The sequence below is a fragment of the Crocodylus siamensis genome, chromosome 7 (genome assembly GCF_052110815.1).
Source record: "Crocodylus siamensis isolate JL-2025a chromosome 7, ASM5211081v1, whole genome shotgun sequence".
Classification (NCBI taxonomy): domain Eukaryota; kingdom Metazoa; phylum Chordata; order Crocodylia; family Crocodylidae; genus Crocodylus; species Crocodylus siamensis.
The window spans coordinates 97,772,643-97,783,181 of record NC_143401.1 but is presented as its reverse complement, the minus strand read 5'-3'; positions in this window follow the sequence as shown (position 1 = coordinate 97,783,181).

The window sequence follows — 10,539 nt, the reverse complement described above, 5'->3', positions numbered from 1 at the left end:
AGGACTGCTATCAAAGCCAGCCCCAGAAGCACCTTTCCTCTCCACCCTGCCCTTGCACAGCTCCCTGCTTTACTTGCCCCAGGGTGAAGATGGGGAAAGCGGCCTCTGACTCCTTCCTTAACACCTTTACCTCCCCTTCAGACCTGGAAGCAAAGCCAGCACAGCCCCCAGACCAAGGCCGTGGGGAGAGGGTGGCTGTGCCCCTCTGCCCTCTCCCTTCCTGCACTGCCCCTCCCAGGGGCGTCTGTACGAGCAGGCACTTGCTGGCTCCAGCAAGCCGGTGCACAGCTCCATCCTGCCCAGCTTGGCCTTCAACACAGACCAGAAGCAAAACCTTCTGACTCCTTCTCCCATCTGCTTCCACTGCGGCCTCCCCACGGAGCCCGCAGCAAACCCGTGCCAGTCCCACCGGGCAGCCAGGACCGGGCAATCCTGACCTGATGGCCCGTGACGGAGTCACTTGGGGGAGGGACCCAAAGCAAGGAGATTCTTGCATGTACAGCCCTGTACTTTTATCCCAGCATTGTCTGCTTTTGACAGCACCCTGCTACGCACCAGAGGCTTTGCAAATGCGCGCACGACAAGCAGAGGCTGACGGAGAGAAGACCGGGGGCAGAGGATAGGCCAGGTGCTGGGTGCTGGGCATGCATTAGACAAGGGGCCTGCAGGATGTACTCGCTGGCTGGGCCCCACCAGGCACCACGGGACGGATGCCTGTGGCTTCGAACGTGAGAACAGCTCTCAGGGGAAGCCTCTGGGTGGGCTCTGGGGGTCTCCACCTTCCCTGTGCTCCAGGGCAACCCCAGGGCTGCTCCGTGCAGAGGGCTCCATCACTGCTGCACCGTCTGGGTAGCGTTAGCCCCACGACCCCCCGCTCTGCCGCACCCCTCCAGGGCCCTCAACCCACGCACGGGCCCCCAGTGCCTGGCTGCTCCCCTGCCCCCTGGCGCCGTGCGCTCGGGGCAGCCAGGTTGGGTATGGCCCCAGGATACAGGGCTCCTGCTCCCCGGCTGCACCCCCCACCCTGGGGGACCAGGATCCTTTCGGGGCAGGCTGTACCCACCCTGGGCGCGTGTCCCCCTGCCGCCAGCAGCACCCGCCGGGGGGGGCTGGGGTCCCCTCCTCCCCCCGCAGAGGCCCCGGCCCCGCCGCGCGGCTGCGCCTGCACCTGCACCTGCAGCTCTGGGGCCGGTTACACAAAAGGGGCCCAGGTGCAACAACGGAGCTGCAGATCCCGCCCCCGCCCCAGCCGCAATGGAGACGACAAACCTTCAGCCCCAGCCTGGGGGGGAGCGGGGGCTCGGCAGACCCCCCAGGTGCTCTGCACCGGGCTGGCAGTCATTCCCAAGCTGGGAGCGGCCCCGGATTTACCCCATTGCCCCGGGGGTGTGGCCAAGGGCAGCCCCCACCCGTGGGACGCCGGGGAAGGCTGGCCAGAGGGCGGGGAAGCCGCGACGGTGGCCGCGCGACGCGAAGGGGACAGCCCACACCTGGCGGGCAGATAAAGAAGGCACCTGCTGCGGGGGCCCCGATGCTGTGCAGGCCGCGCCTGGCTCCGCGTTCCTGTGCTCGAACCCGGCCCGGGCGTGGGGGCCCTCGCCTGCCGAGCCCTGGGGCCGCGGTGGCGTCTGCATCCGCGTGGCCTGCGCTGATCCCCCACGGGACTCCTCGCCCTGGCTCTGGCAGGGATTGCTGCGCTACCCCTCCCGCCCGCGGGGCCATCCCTGCTGCCCCGACGGCTCTGGCCCTGGCTGACGTCGGCGCTGCTCGTGCCTGCTCCTGGCTGTGCCGGAGGGCGGCTGGAAGCTCATCGCCGAGGCCCTGAGCCCGGGCACAGAACCGGAGCAGTAAGAGAGAGGTTCGCCCCCCAAACTCCCCCGGGAAGGGGACTCTCCGTCCCTGCAGCTCTCAGACCCGGCCTGGGAGGGACGTGCTCCGGCCACACGAGGCACTGGGCTCGGAGGGGGGTCTGGGCTCTCGGTGCAGCCCCCATCTCTGCACCGCGGGGAGGTTTCGTGCCGCGGAGCCGTGTCACGGTCTCTCTCAGGCCGTCCCTGGAGTAGCGGCGGTGCCCGTGGCGCAGCTCTGCTGCCAGGGAGCAGGGAGGAAGGGGCCTGGGCTGCGCCCGGATCTGGGAGAGGCTTCCCAGCTGGGGCAGGCCCTGGGCAGCCCCGAGGACCCTGCCAGGGGAACTGCAGAGCAAGCTCCAGCGACAGGAGTGGTCTCTGCACCTCCGGCCACCCACGGCCCTGCCTGACCCCCGGCTCTCAGCCCTCGCTTGCTTCCCTGGTACAGCCCGGGGCTTTCTTCTCCCCCGTTTGTCACGGAGGGTGGCAAGAAATCAAGGGGCAGGCGCTGTCAGCTGTACAAGCGCAGCAGTTGCCATGCAACAGTGGCGGTGTAGCAATTAGCGCTCAGCAAAATGCGTGGAAGCTATTTGCATGGCTGCATGCTGGAGTGCGCTCGTTTGCACGGAGCCTTTGCTCCATGGTGCCGTGCCCAGCCTGCTCTCCCCGCCTCTGGCACACAACACAAAGCTGGGGCAGACCTTAATGACCCAGCTAGGAGCAGGGAGCAATTTATTCCTGCTCATACCCAGGCACTGCACAGGTACGGAGCTGCAGGGCCGCGAAGGCAGGGCGGGCTGGGGCGGTCCGGTCGTCTGCAGCGAACGCCGGTGCCCTTCAGCTTGGAGCAGGGACCCCTGCCCACCTTGCTGAATGGGTCCAGGCATCCTCCGCCTGGAGGGGTGCAGCCTCCACGGCTCCCCAGGACACACGGATGTCAGGACCCCTTAGGTATCTTCAGCTAACATACAGCCAGGGGCTTCTGGGGGCAGACAGAGCAGGGGGGAGAGAGGGGCTGGGGGGAAGCAACTACTTCTTGCCAACTACCCCGAACGTTGGACCCCAAAAGCTGCCCGGGGCTGGGGCTTCCCGTGCCAACATTCCCCCCTGGACCATGAAGCCTCTGCCCCTGGCACAAGCCCTCGAGCGGCAGCTGAGAAGATACGTTTTCAGATACGCTGGAGGGCAGGGCTAGGATTCAGAGAGACCTCGACACATTGGAGGATTGGGCCAAAAGAAACCTCAGGAGGTTCAACAAGCACAAGTGCAAAGTCCTGCCCTGAGGAGGGGGCGATCCCCTGCACCGGGGCAGGCGGGGGGGGACAGGCTGGGCAGCAGCGCTGCAGAAAAGGACCTGGGGGGACAGGGGGCAAGGAGCTGAACAGGAGCCAGCAGTGTGTCCTTGGTGCCAAGAAGACTACCGGCATCCTGGGCTGCGTCGGCAGGAGCGCTGCTGGCAGACGGAGGGACTGATTCGTCCCCTCGATTCAGCACTGGGGAGGCCACATCTGGAGTCCTGTGTCCAGCTGTGGGCCCCTGCAACAGAAAGGACGTGGACACACTGGAGAGAGTCCAGCGGAGGGTAAAGAAAGGCCTAGTGAGGAGAGGCTGAGGGAAATGGGCTGATTGAGTCTGCAGAAGAGAAGACCGAGGCGGATTGAACAGCAGCGTTCGCCTCCCTGCCGGGGGCTGCAAAGAGGATGGAGCTGGGCTGGTCTCAGTGGGGGCAGGTGACCGAACAAGAAGTAATGGGCTCAAGCTGCAGCAAGGGAAGTTGAGGTTGGGTGACCTGTTCCAGTGCTTCACCACCCTCCTAGTGAGAGTTTTTCCTAATATCCCGAGAGGTGGTGGCATCTCCATCCTTGGAGATTTTCAAGACCCGGGTAGACAAAGCCTTGTCTGGGATGTTGTTGTTGGGGCTGGTGCTGCTTGGAGCAGGGGTTGGACTAGATGGCTCCTGAGGCCCCTTCCACCCCCACGTCCTCCGATTCTATGTTTTGTTCCTCAGCAGCACGAGCAGCAGCGGAGGCAGAACAGAAGTTCAAGGCTAAGTGTTTCTGTTCCTTTCAGGCCACTCTAAACACCGGGATTACTGTTCTGCAAAAGAAACAAAGCACAGCTCTAAACTGAGAAAATCTGAGCCTAGTGGGTGACAGGCACCTGGCGCAGCTCTCCCGGGGTGCCGAGACCTCACCCCTGCGGCCGTGGGTATCAGACTGTGTCTGCCCCAGGCAAAGCCCAGGGGCTGGCGTCCCCGCCGTGGGCACGCAAAGGGCAGTGCCTCACTGCGGGTTGCCAAGGGCTGTGCACAGGGGGAAGGCTTCATCATCCCTACGTGCCAGCTGGGAAACTGAGGCACCGAGAGGCGAAAGGACTTATCTTCGGCTGGCTACGCGCAGAGCCCTGCGGCGTGCGCAGCTTGTGCACGCCCCTTTGCCTTGAGGACACAAGGAAGAGCGGGCATTTCTCAGGGCTGTGCAATTGGGAGAAACACCAAGCCCGACTCTGTGCCCGCGCCCGCCTAGTTCTGCACCGGCTCAGCGGTCCAGGACCCAGCCCCAGCGTCACCCACTGGCCCCCACAGTCGCCTCGAGCCCAAGGGCACACGGCAAAGCTTTGCTGGCACAGCTACGCTGGTGAGGCACGTCGAGGGGGAGATCACACCACTGGAAACACGGGAGAGTCCCTTTGCCAGAGCGGTTGGTTTTGTTCAAGGAAGCGCCCGAACAGCAAAGGGACTTGTGCACCGGGTATGGATTGTGTCTGCACTAGCATGGCCTGCCAGGGCCTCGGCAAAGCCTCGCCAGGGAGGTACAGCTCCTGCCTGGGTTTGCAGCAAGCCTGTTCAGGCATCCACCTTCCTGTGCTCAGGAATATGCCTCCTCCAGGGGAAAGCGAGGCCGGTCGTCCCGCCGGGAGCTGGGGCCTCGAGGACAAGGAAGAAGCTATTTTCCGTATCAAAATGAAAAGCTTAAACTCCGCAGAACGCAGCCAAAACCGCTGCAGGGAAAAAACCCACAACTGCGTCTGAACTGCCAAGGCCCCCGGGTTTCTGTGGCCCCAGCCGGGCGCACGGGGGTTTGGGAAGCCTGCATTGCATCTCGAAAGCAGAAGGAGCTCAGTTCTGGGGACCGATCTGCAAGCCCCGCTCATTCACCCAGACAGCCCCCACGCGTTTAACCCTTCAGAGCAGTGATGTTCGAGGGGCGAGCCCAGGGCCACAACCTCCTTCTCCACCTGCCTGCCAGTGAAGCCTTTGCCCGGAGAGAGACCAGCCCCGCGCACACCTACTCCGCTCCCTCCCCTGCCCGTCATCCCAGGACACAGCTCAGCGCCAGCAGGAAAACATTGAGTGCTCAGCTCCCGCGACTGCGACTGCAACCCTCGTCAGTCAGCCCATGTCTGTGGGACCAGGGAAAGACACCCTGCGAAACACTGCTGCCTGCATCAGCTCTCAAGGGCTTTTCACACTCGTCCCTGCTAATTTCTTTAATTATCAAGGGTGATTTTTTGTTGGTTTTTTATTTGAAGGAAAAATTACAAAGAAGAAGAAGAAAACCATGCTCTGAGGGCACGTAGTTTCTGCCTGTGGCGATGCCAACAGCCTCCCAAAGGGAGATGCCAGTGTCAGCACTGTGCCCAAGAGCCCTTCAGGAAGCCTGTGGCCAGCTAGCAGCATGCACAGGCCGCCCGGGATCTTAAAGAACTCTTTAAGACAGCAAGTGGGGACCTTAGATCTTGCTCTCCAGAGTCTATGTCCCTAACCCCTGGAGACCACAAGTCAGTGGATCGTGACATGGGAAGCAGCACAGATGGACGCCTCCCTGCAGCGGTTTGCACCAGGGTGGGCTAAAACACCCCAGAGCAGACACCTCCGCTCGCCCAGTCCCGTTGGCCGAGGGCTGAGAGCTGCCGTCCACCCGTCTGGCACCCGGCTGACGGGCTGCACAGAAACGTGGGTGTTGGCGGCTGGGACCCGTCTCAGATTATGGGAAGCTCCAGGTCGCTGAAGCTGGGGAAATCAAGGCACAGTGTTAACTGCAGCAGCCCCTTCCTCCAAAGCCAGCGCCTGCCCCCGCAACGCCTGCGCTGACATAGGAAGCAGCCGTCCCCGCAGCGTCGGCTCCGGCGGATGCCCACGGGGCGGGCTGCTGCCTGGGAAGCAGGTTAAAACAAAAAACAGGCACTTCCTGGGCTATTCTGTCACGTCAGTAAGGCTCATGAGCCTGAACCCTTGGCTGGGAAATGCTGTCCCATTATTAAAAGCTCCCTCTTCCCAAGCCTCTTTGGCCGAGCCACGCTCACTTCCTATCTGTTCATATTCAAGACCACCGATACTGAGAACCTATCTGATCTCACGGCCCCGCGGCTTGGGGAGAACGTCTCGCGCTGCGAGGGGGAAGGACTGCTGGGGGCGAGCTCCATCCCAGCAGTACGGCTGGTCCAGTAAGTCAGCCCCGCTTCCGAACGCAAAACATCCTTCCTCAGGGCAGAGCAGTACAAGCCAGCACAGTGGCCTGCAAAAAACGCCTCACATTCAAAAATGGGTCTAACTATCCCAACGATGCAGCTGGTCCACAGAGAGACCTCACCTCTACCCTTCTGGGACCGTCGCAGCTGCGGTGTCACACTCATGCTACCTTTCACGTTTCTCTTTCCAGTAACGAGGGGCATCAGATTTGATGTCCAAACGGATGCTGAGGAAACAGCCAGCATCAGAGGAATAGAGACTGACCTTTGCCCCGACAAGCGTGAGCCTGGCGGGGAGCAGAGCGCATGGCACCAACCAGCACGGCATGGACAGGGCAGCAGAAGCCTGGTGCAGCCGCCTTGGCTCAGCCTGGATTCAGGTGCGGATGCAGCAGGCAGGGACCAGAGAGCTCAGGCTGCTGGTCAAACACCCATGCACCATGCCTGGCGCAAACTAGCTCATTGCACACTCATGGGAAGTGCATGTGAAGACCTCGCGTATGCCAGGGAAACCAGGGCCTGCAAGTAACCTGCAGTGATGGCAGAGCCCCTCATGCAAACGGGGCACCGGCATTTTACTGTCAGCAGGCAAACCCTGAGCTGGCCAGGAAACCCCGCAGCACCTTACTCCCCAAAAACCAGTCTGCTGGCAGGACCTGCCCACTCCCCAGCCCCACGCAAGAGCTGGAACTATTCTTGGGCATCCTCCACCAAACTGCTGAGCTCCACCTGTGCCAACCTACTGCCAGCCCTGGGGAGATATGGGTGCTACCAGCAGCTCACCTACTACTGAGAAAATGCTGTTACAAGTCACACCAGAGACGAATGACGTCCAGCTGGACTTCCAGAGCTGCGGCCAGGCTCAGAGGTGTAAAAGCCAGAACAGAGAGAGCTCATCTTGTAAGCAGCTTAGGACAGAGCCCTTACATAAACAAGGCCGTTTTTGGAGCACCACTTTGGGAAGTAAAACCTCATTTCAGCCCCTGCTAATACCCAAGGAGCCGTCATGTTCGACAGGGCTGGAAGCTTGGGAGATGCCTTGACCACAACCGTGAGCCTCTGGGGCAGGGCCAGGGTGCACCTGGGCTGGGCTTCAAGGGCACCTTCTAACAAAGTGGATGATGCCTTTCTGGGGTAAGGACACCTGACCCCTTCCTGCTCCAACTTTCGCACACACAAACACAGCAAAACTTCGCATACAGGCCAAAAAGAAAGGGAACCTGCCTGCTCATGGCCTGAGTCATGGCTGCAGGAGGCAGGGTCAAGATGCACCTCATTCAGCATGAAGAGATGCAGTCCCAGACTCGCAGTACCTGCAGTACCAGATGCCATCAAGACGCATCAGTGCCAATGTCAGCATGGACTGGCCGCCTGAGCACATACCCCGGTGCCCCATGAGCTCCGTACAGCCCCGCAGGGCCCGGGTCGCTGCATCTTCATGCACACGTCATCGCAGCTAGCAACATGCCTTTGACTACAGCGCGGACGCGCCTCTGGCCAGTCCCTTGGGAAGGCACGGAGCTCCACATTGGTCTGTGAGCTCCTAGGCAGCAGCATTTCTATTTCTTTGCTCTCAAGCTGCTTCAGACCTTCTTCAGCTTTGTCTGGGCTGGAAAACAGGAGCCAATCTGGTATCTTCCCCCACCGGACACTTTATGCTCTTAACAGACCAGCTCTTGCCTTGCACTTTGGGGACCAGCTGCTGGGCTTTCTGCTTTTGTCTAAGAAATGCAGGAATGTTTAAGCTGTCAATTCCTTTAGCTGAGCAGACCAGACCGAACAGTGAGTCCTGGCCCCTTCTAGCAAATCAGCTTAAAAATTTTGGGGGGTGGTCTTTAAAAAGCCAGTCTTGATGAAACAGGACTTATCCAGCTTGAGGAGGAGATGCTCTTTCCACAAAGAGTAGGCCCCCAGACAACAGGCTATCCAAAGATGAGGGAACAGGAGGAAGAAAATTTTCAGGGAGAGAGAAAGAAAGAATCATCCTTGTGCAATGTTTGTTTTATAGCACACACGTCTCCCCATCCCAGCTCCGTGATGCTTGGCGGACGGCTCGCGAAGAGGGGAAACAACCCATCTCGTGACACACAGACCCTTGCAAGAACGCCCTGGGATTTTTCTTGAGGCTTTTTTTCTGTACAAGACGTTCGGGTCTTTTCAACCCTCCTTTTCCCCAGAGGCCCCCTTCGTGACAAGCCATGCAGGGAGGAAAGATGTTGCCCACCAGTTTTAGTCCCTTCACTTTTTCCACTGCCTTGCGTTCAAGCCGCGTGGCTGCCACCAGCGGTGCCGCGGACTCGGCCCCTCCTGGAACATAGAGCCCCCGGGGTCAGACCGGCGGCCCAGCTAGCCGGGTATCCTGTCGGACCGGGGCAGAAGTGGATGCCCCAGGGGGAGCATGCTGAGCCGGATCTATTCACGACCCTCCCTGTCACCTGCTGGTACTGGAGGTGCAAAATCTCCAACCGCCCTGTTCAATAGCTGCTAACAGATGGATCCTCCATGAGTTTATCCAGGCCCCCGTTGACCCCGGCTGTGCTCTCTGCCACTTCCCATGGCAATGAATCCCACCCATTAACTAGGTGTTGTGTAAAAAAACTGCTCCCACAACCTCCCTACCCAGCCCAGACCCCAGACCGAGCATTTTCTCCTAGGTGGTCTTGGCGTGGTCCACGGCCCCTTGCTGGGTGAAACGCCACAAGGATGCTGCTTTCGCAGCAATGCAGGCGTGTGCTCAGCTCCTCTGCAGTTAAGGGGTCAGCATCAGCCCCCTGCTCACCCAGGCTTCAATCCCACCCCAGGACCCATCTCTGTCTCAGCGCTGACGTGAAGTCAGTCAGCTTCGACCAGCTCCACAGAGACTTCCCAGGGACGTGAGCATTTAAACCAAACCCTTACAGTGATGCTGTGCATGACCCCCTCTTTGCCCCGAAGTCTGGCTCCAGCTCGGAGGTCCTGCTGGCTGCTCACGGAGGCGGCAGGACAGGCAGGTGGGCGCGGGGGCAGTCCTGTGTGCTCCCACAGACGGTGCAAGGCCCTGTCTCCCCGAGCACGGCGCCTGAGCCCCATCCCCAGCGCTCCTGCACCCTTGCCTTTCTGCTCCTCCTTTGCCTGCTCCCTGTTGCGGACACACAAAGCAGTCAGGGAAATGCCTCCCCTGGCAGGTGCTCGCATCTGGGGGAGGCCAGCGTTGTTTCAGAGGAACAACTGGTTCTTACAACTCTCCAGCAAGGGTCGGCCGTTACCTCTAGCACAGGGTCAGCGACCCTCTGCCAAAGGGGTCAGCCGCCAGGACCTGTCCCACCACGGGCCTCATCTGCCCTGGAGCAGCCGGCTTCCCCAGCCCCTCGGCACCGGGGCCAAGCGCAGACGTGTGGCTAGGCAGCACCGCGGGGCCCTGTCCCACTGGCCCCCCACATCACAGCCGACCTCTCCGCAGGCCAGGGCTGGCCCGCAGGCTGGTTAAACCCGGGGCCTGAGTTTCTTTTCTGCCTTTGTTCAGACTTGGCTCGGAGTGAGGACTTTTGGGGTGCTGGTAGCACGTGTGGACTTGGTTAGATTCACACCCGTCTGTCTCCACCTCTCCTGCACCTCCAAAGAGCCCTTGCAGTCTCGATAACCCTAAGCCTGAAGAATGTTTCCATTAAAAATGAAAAAAGGCCAGAGCCTTTCATCCCTTCTTGCAGAAACCAAAAGGAGAGAGAGATCTCCTTGAGCAACAAACGCGGCAGCTAGGTTTTGCACAGACGAGCCTGCTAGATTTGCCCAGAGACAGACATGGGAAATGCTACTTTTTAGGGTGTCAATTAACCTCAGCAGCTGCCTTTTGTTTTATATTACCAGGTTTAGTACGCACGGAAGAGCGGCTATTGCATAACAGTGTAACGATGCCCCGGCGTCCAGGGTTTAGCCACGTACCGAATGCGGCGCTAGCAAACGCAGGCCCTAACCGTCGCTAGCAGGAACTGAGAAACTTCTGGTGCTGAAGGCTGAGATTTTCCACTGCACTGTCCACGAGGGAGAGTCTCCCTTTCCCTGCCAGGTCCAAGGAGAGCCATTAGCAGGAACGAATGGTAACGGAGAAAGTCCCATCTCTTCCCACGACGTTCGCCGTAACCTACTTTTCACAAGTCGGCCACTCCCGTAGCATTAACGCAGCCTGCTTCAAGTGGCTGCAGCAAGCCCGGGCTGGAGGGAGGTGAAGAACAGCTGAAGCACGATG